General features: G+C 43.9%; 1 protein-coding gene across 10 annotated transcripts in view; it reads right to left on the bottom strand.

Annotated features, from left to right (window-relative positions):
• The window catches only part of Ppp2r5c (protein phosphatase 2 regulatory subunit B'gamma), a 139,645-nt gene that overhangs the window by 79,432 nt on the left and 42,306 nt on the right, over positions 1–17,907 (bottom strand). The window lies entirely within an intron of this gene.

The following is a 17,907-nucleotide window of genomic DNA, read 5'->3' as shown; positions in this document are numbered from 1 at the left end:
CTAAGACTCCTCTCACTGCATCCCAGGCCAAGAGAGCAGTGGTGGTCTGTTAAGAGGGTGGACTTCTGATCTATCAGCCTATAATAAGGATTTACTTCTCCAATCCCACCTGAGGTTCCTGATAAGACCAAATTAATGTCTCGATGGGTAAATTCTTAGCAGGAAATGTCCTGGATCAACTTCATGGCCCTGGAGCTGTAAGCACACATAACACGCCCAAATTTTTAAGAGACGCAGACACCAGGGGTGGCAATGTGCCTTTAAGGTTTCACCTGTGAAACACTGAGTCTGGGAAGGGAATTTCTCCTTGAGCCATTTCTGCTGGAATAGCTGCCCAATATACGGAGGAAAATGCTAGTGACCCAAGAACCTCTGCAGCCACTCACACCCAACAAAGGGAGAAGTCTATGCCACTCTCTCCTTCTTTCCAGCTTGTTTTTTTTTAAACATTTTTTTAAGTTATTGATAGACTTTTATTTATTTATTTATTTATTTCTATGGTGTGCTAAGAATCAAACCCAGTGCCTCACACATGCCAGGCAAGTGCAGTGCACTACCGCTGAGCCACAGTCCCAGCCCTCCCTTCTTTCCAGCTTTGAGAAGACTTTTTGTTTAGCTTGGAAGAGCACTCTCTGCAGACACAGAGCCTCAGTACCGCTGTCACACACAGTGGACAGGAGCACAGGGCCAGGCAAGGTCTTTTTTTTATTCCAGACAGGTCCCCTGCTCAAATTCTCAAGAGAACACTTGATTTGGGATATGATCTGTCCTGATTGGACCATGTTTGGTTAAGCAGAGGGGAGATCCCTTCAAAGTTCTGATTCAGTAAAGATGGCTGGGAAGTAAGACCTTTGAGCCATAATAGAGAATGGAAGACAAAAACATGTTAACAGAACTTTGACATTTCAGATAGTGTATTTGCAAACACCACATCGTGTGGCTCTCATAATTCTGGGGAAAAAAAAAAAAAAAAGCTTTGGACCAGTTACCTGACTTGGCAACTACTGGGGAAAATGGAACTCACACAGGTGCTTCTGCCCCCTCACCCTCTGTCCTCTCCCAGGGAGCCCTGTGAAGTGCATCCCTTAGCACACTGCGAGGGAGGGGGCTTTCTAGCCTGGATGACTGGAGGGAGCAGGAGCAAATGCAGAATTAACACACGGGTTCACCCATGGTGGTGACAAGCCACTTAATTAAAATTATCTGTCACTTTCAGTAGCTTTGTGATCGTCTAACACTTTTGCCAAACTTGTGACCCTTAGTAGTGCTACCTTCTTAAAACTTTTGATCAGGGCTGGGGCTGTGGCTCAAGTGGTAGCGCGCTCGCCTGTCATGTGTGCGGCCTGGGTTCGATCCTCAGCACCACATACAAACAAAGATGTTGTGTCCGCCGAGAACCAAAAAAATAAATAAATATTAAAAAAAAAAACAAAAAAAAAAAAAAACAAAAAAAAAAAAACCTTTTGATCAAATAAGACAAAGCTGGCCAGGACCAACTGGGAAAGATTCCTCATTTTCAGGATGGCCAAGAAGCTCCACCTCCTTGTTACTCAAGGAAAACCTGGCACTAGATGGGTGAGCATTAGCGCTCAGCACCTGCTGACCCACTATCAGTCAGAAAAGCAGGCCCAGCCTGCCATGTTGGTTAGCACCTGGACCCCACTCCCATGCAGACTGGACTGGACAAAACTACTTGACCAGAGGCAATGTTTAGGCCATGTCAAAGCTGGTCTCCCCTAAACTGAAGCTACCAACAAGCGGCTTTTACTAACTAAAATCTGGAGACGGGAGGAAGCAGGTGGATCTAGTGTCAGTGCTGGTATTACTGATTTTGGTGTGTTCTAGACCTGGGCAAGTGGTCACACCCCCAATCTTATTGAACAGCCACAGCTCTTTTGTGAAGGAGATACTGCTATTGTTCCCACTTTACAGATGGACAACACTCAACAGGACGGGTGACTTGCTTCAGATCACACAAAACAGAAAATGTACCGAGCCCCTGAGGAAAAGCTGAGGACACAGGGAGCCAGCTGTGCTTCTGGGATTTGACCCAAGGCCCCAAGGCTGGCTCCTCTGACAGGCTCCTCTGCTGGGGTCCCTTCTCTAGTGATGTCTTGAACACCCTCCCTTTGATCTGATTCCCAGGGAGAGGCAAGCAGCAGCAGCTACTGCTGCTGCTGCTGCTGCTTGCAGCCAAGGGGAAGAGCCTGGAAGGCCTCTTTGGATAGGCCTGAGCCCCTGGTGGCTGGTCCCAGACATCCCACACCCCAGCCATTTACCAGCTCCTTTGAGGTTTTTGACACTTCTTTGTGGTCATGCCATCATTTACCTGGGTGTTTAGCTTAAACAGACGTGCAACTCTGACTTAAAATCCCACCCCTGTCCCCTGTATAGCCAGTGGCATTGTGTGCTGACCACACTCAGAGGACTCCTGGGCTGTCCCATGGTGTGAAGGATAGGACAAGAAACCTTGTTACCTAATGCACAACTTCTAAGCTGACGATGACTGCTGCTCGGCAAACTGCATCTGAAGTCTCCAACTAACATCTTGAATGAGAAAAGGAAAATCATTTTAGCCTCCGTGGTGGTTCTTTCCACCCTTCAGACCGACCATGTCCTCTTAGCCTTTCAGTGCATCCCTCAGCATACTGCAAGGGAGGGGCTTTCTAGCCTGGATGACTGGCCCTGCCAGTCTTGGTTCTATAAATGAAGTAGTATTTAGGAGCCCAGTGTTAGAATCTCTCCCCAGGTCCCAAGCTACCCACTGGTTCCTTTTTAAATTTTGCTTTCAAATATACATCATAATATTGCTGCTCAAATAAGTATGTCTTTGGACAAATTAAACAACATTAGCTAGTGTAAATAACAGATGAACTCTTTTACTTACTAACTTAAGGAATTGCATACAATCAGGTGGCATGTTCCACCTTATCAATCACACAGGAAGAGCTGATCTGCAATGGATTTGCAGCTACAAATTCATAGGAAGCTTAAGAAGGTGACATGCCCATCAGCCTGTTGGCTTAAAACAGTTTCTGAAACTGCTGAATAATTCCATTCAAAGGTGAATTGTTCCTCTAACTGGATTCTCACAAGTTTTTCCCCATGTAATACACTTCTGAAGATGTTCTAATAGTTGAAGCTGATTCAAATCAAATTCTTCCCTGGAAGTAGCCAAAAAAAGCATGATAATGTCCCACAAAAAGGAGGGCATGTCTTACACATTGACACAATACCAACATATCATTGTTACCAACATATCAAGAAGGATCATGCTTCGTCAGTGATACAACCAAAGCAGCAAAATGAACATACTAAGACCAGCACACACCTTTTCCCCCAAAGCGGAGTGAGCTGCTTTTCCTCTGGGCTCTGGCACAATCCCTGAACAGCTTTCCTCTGGTGTGTGCCTCGTGGCACTGCTGTACTTGTACATGGATGCTCACCTAGCCGCCTATAGCAGGTACTGGGCACCAGAAGCATTTGCTGAGTGGACACATTTCACTAAGTACTCAACATAGCCACACATCCATTGCCCCACCATGACCCTAGGCTTCCCTGTGTTTCTTCACTGTCCATGCAGTTTTCTCTGCCAGGTCTCGTGTTCCATCTCCCCAGTCCCGTGTGAAGCTGCTAAAGGCCCAGCAGTCTTATGAAGGCTGCCCTGGTGGTGACATTTACTTTCCACTCTGTAACTGGGTGACCTCTTCATCTCTCACCTCACAGCACTATGGAAGAAGCAGTGTAAAAAGAAAGCTGTACTCAGAACTTGTCACGAGGATAATGACTTATCTGAACATCATAGAAGGTATTTTAATTTTTTAAAATCATCTCATTCTCTTGCTTCAAGGCTAATAGCCTGGGAGCGAATGGCTGCCTTCATCTCTGATGGCGGAACTTCTATCCAACACTCAGCACAGGCTGACTGTGAGTGTATCTGTGAGCGTATCTTCAAAGCTTCTAGTTTTTCAGTGTAAAGTTGGTAAAAGCCATTTCTGAGGTGAGATAAAGAATTTGGGGCTCAGCTGAGTGTTAAGAGTTTCTGCTTGCCCGAAGTAGAAGTCTGTACTGCAAATGACACCATCAAGATAGCACAAAGTCCCACAGAACTAAGGACAAGGTGACAGAGACCCACACTGTTTTAGTCAGCTTTTTCTCCGCTGTGACCAAAGGACTCAACCAGAACAATTGTAGAGGAGGAAAGTTTTATTTGAGGGCTCACAGTTTCAGAGATCTTAGTCTATAGGAAGCTGGCTCCATTCCTTGGGACGTGGTGGAGCAGCTCACATGGTGATCAGGAAGCAGAGAGAGGGATCTCTATTTGCCAGATGCAAATACATACCCCAAAGCCACGGCCCCAACGCCCACCTCCTCCAGTTACCACTCAGTCAATCCCATCAGAGGATTAATTCACTGATTGGGTTAAGGTTCTCACAACCCAATCATTTCTTCTCTGAACTTTCCTGCACTGCCTGACACGTGAGCTTTTGGGGGGACACCTCACATCCAAACCATAACAGGCACCCAGAGCAGAGGCCTTGGCTGTGTGGAGGGATGAGCACCACTACTGGCCACACCCTCAGGCCTCCCATATTTCCAACCATCTTTGGTCTCATTTATTTTTCTGTCCTCAAAATTCTCTGCTGAGGCCTCCTATCAAAGTCACAAGGCCCTATCTTCCCAACTTTCTTCTTAAATTCCCCTTCCTGCAACAGAAATTTCTGACACCACCCCTGCTAAAGATAACACTAAAAGTTCTGGTTTTCAGCAGAGGTGGTTTTGCTAGCCAGAGTTGGTTCACCAGCAGTGAACAGGGCTGACCACCTAGTGACAGCATCTAAAATAGCAACACTGGGTTCATTCTAAACTGAATGAAATGCACGAATGAAATATCAGCTGAACAGGAGAGGACCTGAATGAGGCCCTGGTGAGCAAGTTGAGAGGTGACTGAGTAGTGCCATTTACCTGCATTCCTATACTGTGGTGTCCTTGCAGACAAGAGCCTGCCCTCCCACAGGGTTGGGAAAGCTGAGAGGGCATACCCTATAACAAGGACTGGGAAAATAGACTTCTAGCCACGTCTTAAATCCAAACTCACGACTGCAGCCTTTCAGTACTGAACTACCTGGGCAATAGCACAGGCTACCATCACAGCATTCACTTGAGAAAGGCTATGCTGCCCGACTCAGTTACTGACATGTGCCCCCACTTTGTTTTTTTTTAAGTTTGTTATTTTTCTTTTTCTTTTTTTTTATTGGTTGTTCAAAACATTACAAAGCTCTTGACATATCATATTTCATACATTAGATTCAAGTGGGTTATGAACTCCCATTTTTACCCCAAATACAGATTGCAGAATCACATCGGTTACACATCCACATTTTTACATGATGCCATATTAGTGACTGTTGTTGTGCGCCCACTTTGAATGCTATGCTTTTCCTTTTGTTTTGGTGCTGGGGATGGAACCCAGGGGTGCTTTGCCAGTGAGTCACATCCCTAGCCCTTTTTATTTTTTTAAATCTTGAGACAGTGTCTTGCTAGGTTTCTTCGGGCTTTGCTAAGTTGCCCAGGGTGGCCTTAAACCAGCAATCCTCCTGCTTCAGACCCGAGTCGCTGGGATGCAGCCATCGCATAAGGCTTTTGCTTCCTTTTATTTTTTTCGAACAGGTAACATGTTTGTGTGATTCAAACATGCATATATGCACACACCCATGGTGCAAACCATTCTACACCACCACCCACCAGGTGTTGCTGAGAGTGTCCTTCACATCCATGGAAAGATAACGCGTGTGTTCTTAGCCCAACCTCCCCTTGTGTAATGACAACAGTGGCACACTACCCCACTGTTTTGTCTTGCTATCCGTCCACTAATGGCTCTCTGCTGTTTTCCTTTTATCAGTTCATAAAGGGCTGCTGCTTTTCTCGTTACTTCATTTGAACCCTTTTCCAGGATTTTTCTCTTCCCCTGGCCAAACCCATCTCCAGCACATGCTCCAGCAGGCTGAATCCCATCTCCACAGATATATCCTGGGACCACTGATTAGCTTATCAAACTCGAGCAGAGGAGGACGTCTGGGCTGTCCCCTCTGTGCCTCTCAAAGCACCTACAGCACTCTTGACAACTCCAGCACTTGCGCAGAGGGCAAGCACCACACTGCTGCTATCTAAACACTAGCCTGGTGAGCGCTGTCCAGCTGGTAGGCCTTAGGCCAAAGGTTAAAACTCAGTTCTACTTTTTGTGCTAGGTATGTTCCATGAAGCTCTCCTTCCTTTGAAATAAACTCGGTTAACTAAAAGTTTTTAGTCTGAATTCCACCCTCACGTAACACAACAAAAGGCTGCAGGGCTGCTATATGACCAACACAGGACATACATGGTACCTAGAGCAGGGGATGAGGAGGATTCTGCAGAGCTTTGTTAAAACCAGGAACATGATTCTTTTTTACTACAATGTAAACATTATCTCATTGTATACACTGAGGAATATTTCTGCTTTACTACTGTTGCCCCTTGGATGCCTAAACCAAAACACCCAGTTTTCAGAGGTGGGGGGAAGCTTCTCTGGGGCTGGGGTTTTGGCTCAGTGGTGGAGCACGTGCCTAGCCTGTGAGGCACTGGGTTCAATTCTCAGGACCACATAAAAATAAATAAAGGTATTGTGTCCATCTATAACTAAACATAAAAATAATTTAAAAAAGAATACCTCTCTGTTCTACTCAAGAGCTCCAAACTCTATCACTACCAAGAGAAAGTATATCTAATTTTTTTTTACCAGATTCTAAAAACTACTCATCGAGCATCTTTACCAGTATAAAATTCACGTTCAACACTGAAATACTCTCGCCAGGTCTGTTTAAAATGCAGCTGGAAGGTGAACCTCCCAGGATGTGCGAGACTGTGGACTCAAGAGGTAGGTAAGTTGTGAGCCTGTACCCTTCCAACAGGAGCTCCATGCCAGGCCATGGTGCAGCTAGACAATTTAAGGCCGGTTGAATTAACTTCACCCATAGCCACAAACCCCCAAGGAAGAGGCTTACCTTCATGACCCAGAATCTGCATCTCTTGTTTTTCTAGATGACACCATAAGATCAACTAACCTGGTTTCAGTGGCACTGCACTCTACACCACTGTACAGAGTGCAGAAAGCGCCACGGAGATGGGTCTCTGTGATAAAGGAACCTGCAAGAGCAGCTTCCCAGGCCCATCCAGAGCAGCGCAGGCCCAAAATCTGAGTCAGAAAACCCAAGTGATCCTTGGTCTCTGTCACCAACTCCTCTGGGTCCTCAGGCAAGTTGGGGAACCTCTCTGCTTTAGTTTCCACAGCTGTAAAAGTGGGACTAATAATACCTGTTTACTACCTCACAGGAAAGAGGGCGGTGGTTAATGAACAGTTGTAAGGAGCTTTGAAGATTAAAAAGGTTCCTGGGTGCTAATGACAAACAATAATAGTCTATCTATTCTCATCCGGGAGCTGCCGAAAGCATGTGGAACTGCTCCCAGTAAACTTTTTTTCTTATACAAGTTCTTGAAAAACTCTGGAAGAGATGAACGTTGGTGTCCTGATAAAAGGAAAGACGCAGCTCTGGTGGCTGCACTGGAGCTGCCTGGGCTCTGCAGCAGGGATAACTGGGTAAATATTTACCCAGGCGGCATGTCTAGTTACTATGGACGCCTCAGCTGAGGCTATTAACTTGGCTGATAAGTCCCTGTTTCCTGCCAAAGAACTCTTCCCAGAACATGCTTCTTAAACTTCCCTTTATTTTATTTTATTTTTTTCACATTTAAATGTGAAGTGGAATGTTAAAAATCACTCAGGGAGCTTCATGTGTGGCTCACCTTCACTCTGGCCCTCCTCTTTTTTAAGAAACAAAGAGTGAAAAGGCTCAAATCTGCAAAGGCTTGGGTTGGCCAAACAAGCTGCAGGCCCAGCTGGGCAAGCTGGTATCTGGCTTTACACAAACCCTTGTGTGCCCATACCCAAGCACCCCACCAAAAGTTACTTTCCAATGTAGGTAAGCAGGACAATCTGTGGTAATGATTCCAACTCACACAAACATAAAATGCAAAAATATATATTGAAAGCTGACAATTAAATGAGGCATAAAATTTAGAAGTAAAATGCAAGATTCAGATCACCAATATTGTGTTTTAACAACAACAACAACAAAGCCTAAAACTGTCTTTACAAAAAAGGGTTGGTTTCAACACCTGATAGATGGCCTCATCCAGGAAATAAAGAGATAAAAGAATGGAGTTCTTAATAAAGGAAGTAGGGGGCTGGGTTTTTGGCTCAGTGGCAGAGTGCTTGCCTAACATGTGTGAGGCACTAGGTTCAATCCTCAGCACCACATATAAAAAAATAAATAATAAATGTACATCAACAACCATATATATATATATATATATATATATATAGACAAAAGAAAGAAAGTAGGGAGGAGAGTAAGCTAAATAAAAAATTTCAGAATATAAAATTAACTTTGGCTTAAAGTATGAATTTAACTGTTGTTTAATAGTAATGACAAGCCTAGTAAATGCCATTTGTGATTTAAAGAAAAAGGATATCTGAACGTTAAGATTCTTAAAACAACAACAACAACAAACCCCTGCCCATTGGATAGTCTACTGGCAGGACATTTCTTTTACATAATGAGCGAATAAAAAAAGAAATCTCTTCATTTTCATTTTGTGTTTCTTATTCTTGGGAATATCAGACTGAAATGTGAATCGAAGTTCCTTTCTTTTAACTTCCTTGAAAATAAGGAATTAAATGCATTTCTGACGAGAACACAGTTCCGTGGCGGTTCAGCGAGGTGCATCTACCTAACCGTGGACCCCATTACACTGCTGGGTCTGTAACCAGGATCCAGCAGTTCTGGATTCCTGTATGATTTGAGCTGCTAATTCTAGAAAGGATGTGTATGTGGGGAAGGGTCTCTGATGAGCAAGACCTCAAAGTTTCCAACACCTAATAAAGGTCAAGGGTTAAAAGGGTAAGTGATGTTCTCTAAATTAAAATGCTTCCTCAGGACCAGGTCTGAAGAACAGGGGAATAAAAACCCACATTTCCGACAGTCTGATGAGGCCTCCATTCTAAAATCAGGCAAGGCAAGGTTTTGCTCTGGCCTTGCCATTTTTGACACCTGTAAAATGAGTGCAGAGCAGAGTGCTGTGTTTGCTGGCTGTGGGAGGTGAGTGTTGGTGACAGCTCCAAGGATGGTCACAGGCACTTGCCTCCCCTTCTAGACATGTACCTAGTCTGAAAACCAAATGCACAGAAAGGTGCAGAAGACCACACCAAAAACCACACCAAAACGTTCATGCCACATATGTACACAGCACGAGACAGGATAATAAGATGTGAGACAGGATAATACGATGTAACACAGCTCAGGGCAACAGCTGACCATTGAAGAGAGCTTTCAACAAACAAGAAAAATTGTTTTGTCAAATTTTTTCCCCTTAAGAAATAAAGAGAAACCACTCTCTATGTACTATCTGTGAATGAATACGTTACTTATGCAGATAAACAGAGATGCTCTAGGGTGGGGACAAGGTACCTCTGGGATAGTACACAGCAAACTCCAAATAGTCATTGTGAAATATGGGGAATGTGGGGGACAATCTGCAGGATCAGCAGATCAGGGAGAATTTTAGTTTCAGACGTAATTAAGAAAAAAAAAATAAAAAAGGTTACACTTACTTTAGTAATTGATTGATTAAAAATGTGAAAAGAGAAAGGGAAACCAACTAAAGGCAGGAGAGGTTGCAGGTTGGCTGGCCCTGGATGCTTGCTGTTACCTGGATGGCCCTAGAAACACATTTACAAGGCTGGCTGGTGACTGGGTTCATGTTGCTGTTCCTACTTTTTTTTTTTTTTTTAATAATTTTTTTAGTGTTGATAGACCTTTATTTCATTCATTTATTTTTATGTGGTGCTGAGGATGGAACCCAGTGCCTCACACATGCTAGGCAAGTGCTCTATCACTCAGCCCCAGCCCCAGCCCCTACTTGGTTTTTTTTTTTTTTGAGAAGGAAGAGAGAAAACACAGAGGTTTGGCACACACAGGGTCAGGGGGCACTTCCAGATCATGCTAGAGTTCCTAGGCCTGGCATTTTCAATTTTTGTGGTGTCAGGGCCTATTTACACTCTTAGAAAGTGTGAGGACCCAAAAGAGCTTTACTTACATAGGTTATAGCCAGTAATACTGACTATAACAGGGAATTTAAAAAAAATATTTACGTACTAACCCATTTAAAATAGCAATAAGTCCATTTCATGTTAAATAACATCTTTATGAAAGTTATTTTAAAAAATCAGGGAGAAAAATGGCACTGTTTTGCATTTTGGTATACATCTTTCGCCTCTGACTCAACAGATGACAGGTAGCTTTGCCCATCTGAGCCTATATTCAAGGTACCATGATACATTGTTTTGGCTGAAGTATATGGGAAATCAAAAAAGCTCAAACCAATCCAGGCTCACAGAGATGTTTCTGAAAAAGGGAGTACTTCAATGGCCTTCTAAAAAAGTTTTGATATTCTCTGATCCTACACCAAAGTTCAACAATTGATAGCTTTTTAAAGATAAGTTACAATGTGGTATGTGAAACCATACTGAATTGTTCAATTATGTTAAAATCCAGTGGTGTGTCTCACACTTTGAACAGCCCTCTTCCTGTGTGTGTTATGTGGCTTCATTTATCCTAGTCGCTGGAAACACAGTGGTGTGCTAAGTTATTGGACCTTCCACCATATGTAGGAAAGTCCCTTTGCTAGCAATACCACCAATCCCAGCAGGAGTGAGATTAGCACTGGGAGCTGAACTGGTGATTTCCGGCTCCACCCTGGACAGCCTCAGGTCTAACGGTGTGTGCATGGCAGAATGGCTGCCCTTGGACACCACGGCCCTCATGAAGGAACCGTTTTACCCCTGCTGCCTTGGAACCCAGCAGTGTGGAATCTCTGTGACGATAGCCTTGGCCTTGCAGACCCCTGAAAGCAGCTCAGCAACTGAAGATCCATAGGCCACCCTGGAGGTGCTCTTCTGTGTGGACTGAGGGCACCCCCAGAGTCTGAGTTCTGAGGAAGTGGCTATCAAATGTTCTTGGCCTACTACCCAGGCCACGAGGTTGGAAAAACTCCATCGCTAGCTGTCCATGTCCACAAAGTGCCTCCAAACACACAGGTACAGCCCTTCCCCAGGTCTTCCTTCAAGCCTACCAAGAGTGAAAGGCGGGGAAAGTAGAGAAGAATTAGGCTTGCTCCCTAGAGTGACACATCACTAATCTCATCATTTTACAAATTAAAATACCATGATCAGAACACATTGCTTATGAATAACACAACAGACAAAAATTCAGCTGTATGATAAAAAAAGTTGCCATATGTCAAAGAAGAGGCCAAAAACTCCCTAATCCAACAGTGTTAATAGCTCAAATTTGATTGGAAATATCACTATACTAAATTTTGTTAAGAAATTATTATTTTTAGTTGTAGATGGACACAATACCTTCATTTTATTTGTTTTTATTTTTATGTGGTGTCAGGGATCAAACCCAGTGCTTCACACACACTATGCAAGTGCTCTACCACCTCACCCCCACCACTATACTAAAATTTCAAGGGTTATAGCTCAGATCTATCTAATTAAAAAAAAAAAAAAAAACAGCACTAGCCAGGTGCTGTGGTACATGCCTACAGTTCCAGCCACTATGGAGGCTGAGGCAGGAAGACTACTTGTGCCCAGGAGTTCAAGGACGGCCTGAATAACACACTGAGACCCCATGATGGTGGGAACAAATCAGGAATTCGGCAGAGTTTAATGCAATGAGGTCTGACACAACATGACAAGCCTTTGGAAAGTCAAGTGGCTAAAAGTAGCAGAGAGCAACATCTGCATTTATAGCAACTAAAGGGAAGGACACATTGAAGTCACACTGTTTATGATTAGTCACAGATGCTTTTCTGGCTTTTAAACATAAACCTCCTTATGCTGAACTCTCTCCAGGGGTTAACAGTGTCCGTACCAAGTCATTACTTTCCTCTGGACAGAAAGATGGACGGGGACCAGTGAGTAACTCGGGGCAGAGGCCATGGAGGTGGCGCCTGGATTCATCTGGGCAGCTGATTTCACACCCTCTAGAGTATAGAAGACACTAACTGCTTTCAGTGGCAAAATGCCAACTAGACTGCAAGAGATGAAAAGGCTCCGGAAATGAGAGACAGATAGATGGACGGATGAGCTTCAAGATGAACAAATATAGGTAATACAGCTGTAGAAAATTAAAACAGACTGTGGTTAAACTGCTGAGCTCTGAAGTACCACATGTGACCTACAAAAGGGGTCACCATGGCCACCACTAACACTTGAACTGTCTTATAACACTCCAGACGCCATTTTAAGCAACTTACCCGTATTTATTTACTTAACCTCACAGACTCCAAAGAGGTAGGCTGTATTCATTTCTAGGTACAGAGAGGGCCTCATTTTCCCACCACGGCTCAGCTAGTCAGTAGCAAGAGGGTGTGGGGTGGGATCTAACTCTGGTGAGGCTCCAGACCTCATTCTTACCCTTGACCACTAACCATGAGCATCTCAACTTCAGAGGAACCTTGGTTTTCTCTCCCAGTGTGCCTTACTCTTAAGACCAGTAAAAATTCCAGTGAACAGCAAACAAAGTGAACATCCCAAACACCTGTGATATGACAGGGCTGGCCATCCATGGGGCTATGAGTCAGTGACGGGGGCAAATCTCCACCACACAAGACTGCTGCTCACTGAAACAGCTTCCAAACTACTGCATTTGATTTGCACATTTTTGTGTTAAGCAGAACCTTCTTAAAGATATTTCCCTCAAACACTGATCCATGTAGAAGCTGAGTGAACACTGGTGTATCTCCTTCCCTAGAAGCAACAACTGTTGCCACATTATTCTTTCCGGTCTGAGTCTGTTACAGAGAACAAGACACCTCACATTCCCCAACAACTAGAAGCTCCTTAAAAACCACACCACCTGCACTGCACCTGGGCAAGCACAGCACTCCCACAGCAGCCAGTGTCACTCTGTACTTAGCTCTCCCCAAATGTTCCGAAATGTCTTCTATAGGTTCGATTTTGTGTTTTTTATTACAAGGATCTGATCTAGACTTACTTGTTGTATTTCACTGTCTTATCACTTCAGTCTTTATTTTTAAACTAGAGGGTTTTGATTTATAAATAGTTCAAGGACCTAAAATAAAATCAGACCTTAATTTGCTGTGGTAGGATGTCCGCACAACTGTGCACTTGAGCCAATGTCTTTATAAGATTAAAAAGAAAATAATTTTTTTAAAAAGCATATTAGTGACAGAAAACTACCCTGCTAAAGTTCTCCATATGTCAACCTTCCCCTGGGCCAGAGAGAGGAGGTCTAGTCTCAGTAAGGCCAGGCAGGAATGGGCAGCATCTCCTGAGCTTGGTAGGTCCTTCCCACGACCAGGTAGTTGGCCAAGAAATACACTGGATAGTTATTGTCTTAGTGAGTATTCAAAGAGATAACTTTTTTCTTTTCAATGCGCTGACAATGACTTAGAAACCATGCTCAGTGCCCCATGAGAGAGGTGGAACCCAAATGACTGTCTTTAGGATGCTCACGATTTTCTAAAGAAGAAAACAGCCAGAAAGTAATGCCTGGTAGACCTGGGAAGTGAAGTGGGATGGCGGAGAAGAAGGAGCTTCCACACACCAAGAATGACACCTGCAAGCCCAGGTGCCAAGCTCCAGACACTCCAAGGTATACTGCACTCTGAGGAGAGCAGTGCAAACCAAGAGGCGCCTATGGTAGAGACTTTCCCACCTCCCCACACTGAAAACTACCCTGGAGCAGAGGGGGGATGGGAGCTGTGCTGAGCTCAGACTGTGCCAGGCTCTCAACATTCTGTGTGGCCCTGGGCAAGGGGCTCTCCTTTTTCTTCCAGGAAAACAAAAACAGCAACAAAAATCATAAACAATGCCTCACAGTGCTGGGCAGATTCAAGGAGAGGACAGACAGAAGGAACTCTGGCCCGGCACACTGAAGGTGCTCAATCGATGCTCTCCTCCCTCCAGGACAATCACCAGTAGCAGCTTCTGGGGCAGTAGTCCTTTACTGAGGATCTCAGGCTGGGTGACTCTGGGGAGAAGACACACCTGAATTTGTCCCGCTCATCCTGCACACAGGAGCGAGTACATTGGTGCTCACAAAAGCTTGCTGGGATTGGCCAAATGCTACAGGATGAACAAGTTACAATCACATCTGACACAAGCAACCGGAAGCAGGATGTGCCCCAAACCAGGTCTGAGTTTCCATTTGTCCTCTTCCTAGATTTAAAAACTTGACTAATAACTTGTATCTTTCTCTACATGATTTAACACATCTCAGTGAAGAAGTTCTAGGCAGCAGCTTCTACTATAAAGAAACCCCATGAGTAGATGTTATGCCCAAGTTCAAGGGCAAGACTAATTATCAAAAGGTGTGCACTTTACACAACCACCCCCCAGAGGGCTGTCTGTTACTAAGGTTACCTTCCACCCCAGGGACATTAAAAAAAAACACCTTTGTATACAGGCTCACCCGTGTTCAGGTGTATAGGTGTGTTTCTGAACAGTTACTTCACAGAGAACTAACTGCAGCTACACAGTAATTAGGCGTCTATGAAGTTGGGATCTTGAGTTGAGACACTCTTCAGAGAGAAAGAATCACTCACTGCTTTGCTCTTCTTTTGAAGGGTCTTTTGTTTTTGTCATTCAAATATTTCTCCTTCTTAATTTTGGTAACATGGGTAACAGGTTGCACGCTCACCAGTGCTTACTGATGGTGCCATGCAGGTGTATTCTAAATTCAGCAACCTGCGTATCATTATTGTTAACGCTGAGTAAGTCATGAGATTCAGTGTGGCAGGAAATGAAAACCAGGGTTTGGCTTCTTCACGTGCTTCCTGTGTGTCTTTCTGAGAAAGGTGAAGACCACTGGGCTGGCAACTCAGCATGTACTTGTGAGAAACCACAGGTTCCCCTGAGTAGACGTCCACTTCCAGAAGTATCTTCCTCAAAAAGAATGATTTGCTCTCCAGGTTCCACAGGGCTTGCAAAGCCTCCCCCACGGACTAGGACAGGTGAGAGCAGTCCCTGGAGGCCCGGACAGAGGCCAGCTGGAAGAGATGCCGGGCTTCTCATGGTTTCCCTGGCCACTAACCTTGTTCTGGCCTGGCTCTCACTGCCTTAAACCTAGCTCTTGAATGGGTGGGAGGAGGAAATGGCCACCAAATCCCAGCCCACCTCCACCTGGCCTGGCCATCAAGGGCAGGAGAGGCAGTACTGGGAACCTCCAGGAAACAGGCTTTACTGGTCTTCACAGGCAACCAAAAATCAAGGATTAGCCTAGAACAGGGTTAGTTGCCTGAGGCCCAGGGGCCGAATCCAGCCTGCCTCCTGTTTCTGTAAATAAAACTTTATTGGACCACAGACATGCCTATTCCTTTACTGTCTATGGCTGCGTTTGCTCACACAGCCAAAAATATCTACAATCTGGCCCTTTTCCGAAAATGTTTGCCAATTCCAGTCTAGAACTGTGCGGTTCAATACAGTAACCACTAGACACATTTTAAATTTAAGATAACTAAAATTAAGTTAAAAATCCAGCTTCTTGGCTCAACAGTCACATGTGGCCAGTGGCTAAGGCAAAAGAGAGCACAGAGAACATTCCCACCACTGCAGGCAGTTTTCTTGGGCAGTGCTGGAAGTATAGGATCTAAGTCATCAAACTAAATTTACAGTCATCAAGTTCTGGGTCACTCTCTCTCCTTAGAAAGGTCTGCACTGAGTTAAAATATATCCCTTTCACACTCGAACTCCTAGGATATGCTTATTCACTACAATGAACACAAGCTTCAGACTATTTGGTATACAATAACTGTAAACCAACAAGAACTACAAGTCATCAGGTGGTCATTTTTACTTACTTGTTAACGGCCTTCCATCCCCAGTGAACTGTAAACTCTGTGAAAGCTGGGCCATTGTGCTTGCTTGTATTCCAAGTTAGGACCCTGCCCAGCACACACGATAGATATTGACACACATACAGTATTGGTAAAATGAATAAGAAGTGAACCCGGGTGCAAAACCATCCTGTGAAAAGAGGCTGCTGAACTGAACAGGTGATATGGCAGTGGGTAAATACACCTCTGTAACCCTGCAGATGTTCTACAAACAGCTCGAATTTCTACTTAAAGTAAGTTTAAAAAAAAAAAAAAAAAGATTCCAAACAAAAAAGCCATCAGGGTTTTGATTTGGGGCCCACCATGTAAGGGCCAGCCATGAGACCTTGGGTAAGTTATTTTCCATTCTGAGTGAGCTACCCGCCTCCTCCCTAAATGGGATGGATGAGCAAACAGATAACTCAGCAACAAACCCTCTCCTGTGCCGCCTTCTTCCCAGCTCCCTGCTCCCTCCAGAGCACCCTGCCCAGGGGGAGTTCCTCCTGTGCCCTTTCCCCATGGCTGGGTCTCTCCCACAGAACCATAAGCTCCTCTGGGGCAGGGGCTATATCCTAGTCACTTTTGGCACACAGCAGCTGCTAATCAAAGGTTCAACTAAGAGTCTAAGAGCTCAATAAATAAAACACATTTTTGAAACCTCGTATTAACAAGCTTGCTCTAAGAAGTTCTTAGGGGGGCTGGGGTTGTGGCTCATCAGTACAGCGCTCGCCTAGCATATGTAAGGCCCTGGGTTAGATCCTCAGCACCACATAAAAGTAAATAAATAAAATAAAGGTATTGTGTTCAACTAAAACTAAAAAATAAATTAAAAAAAAAGAAGTTCTTAGGAGTAAATAATCAAGCATTCTTTGAGTTTTAAAATTAGAAATACCCTCACTGTTTGAATTAGTAGTTAGTCTAAAGGTTGCTCTGTAAAAAAGTCAAGTCTTTTTCAAGTTCATACACTTCACTGGTTTCCCTGCTGCAATTACACAGTGAACAGCCACAGGGAAAAATCCAAACTGGGCAAATGAGATCTTGGAATTAACAGCAAACAAGGTCTTGGAATTAACAATAGCAGCAGTGGTGGTTTAACAAATAAAATCAAATGATTCTATTTCAAGATAAATTCATAATTCAAAAGGTAACAAGTACATTAGGTATCTAATAAAAATCAGAAGACCCACAAACGAAAAATCTTAATTTTATATGCAATCAAAATTTTTTTCTTTTTAACTGCTAACTATTCAGTATTTAAGGTCAAACTGAAATCCAAACAATTTACATTTTGCTCTTGACCACTTGGGTTCTGCAGCTAGAACACCTAATGCTAACTGTAGTCATCCTGTTTCTTGGCTGGCTGCACAGCCAAACAATAAATTCATAGCTGACTCTAAAATATTTGGTTATAGTGAAAGCTGATTTCCACCAGCTCTGTCAAAGAGGGTTTGGGGAGAAAAGCAACATGCATTTCATTCTAGCAGGCTGGGTGTTCACGTGCTTCTATCTTCCTGGGTACACCCTAGGACCTGAAAAATCCTGCCCAGCATTTTAGTCACAGGGATTGTTAGTCACCTAGAGATCCTGCACCCACCCTTCCTTCACACAGGTCCTTAAGGAGATTTTGATAGTGAAAACTGTTTTGTATGAGGGAAAAGCTGTGATCTTATATTTAAAAAGTGATCTGGTGAGGCTTAACACCATTTTCTCTTTCACCCAGTTACGAGCAAAATTTACATAACAAATATCTTAAAATGCCAACTAAGTATGTACTACCCTGGTAACAATTCAACACGAGTAACAGGAACTGCATTTTTAAGCTAACTCTGAACCCCAAATATGTACCAACTGTAAAAAGGCAAACTGCGATTATTAAAATAATGATGTCTGCACACCCTAGAAACTTGT

Source organism: Marmota marmota, unplaced genomic scaffold (genome assembly GCF_001458135.2).
Source record: "Marmota marmota marmota unplaced genomic scaffold, marMar, whole genome shotgun sequence".
Classification (NCBI taxonomy): domain Eukaryota; kingdom Metazoa; phylum Chordata; class Mammalia; order Rodentia; family Sciuridae; genus Marmota; species Marmota marmota.
This window is presented reverse-complemented; position numbering and strand designations above follow the sequence as displayed.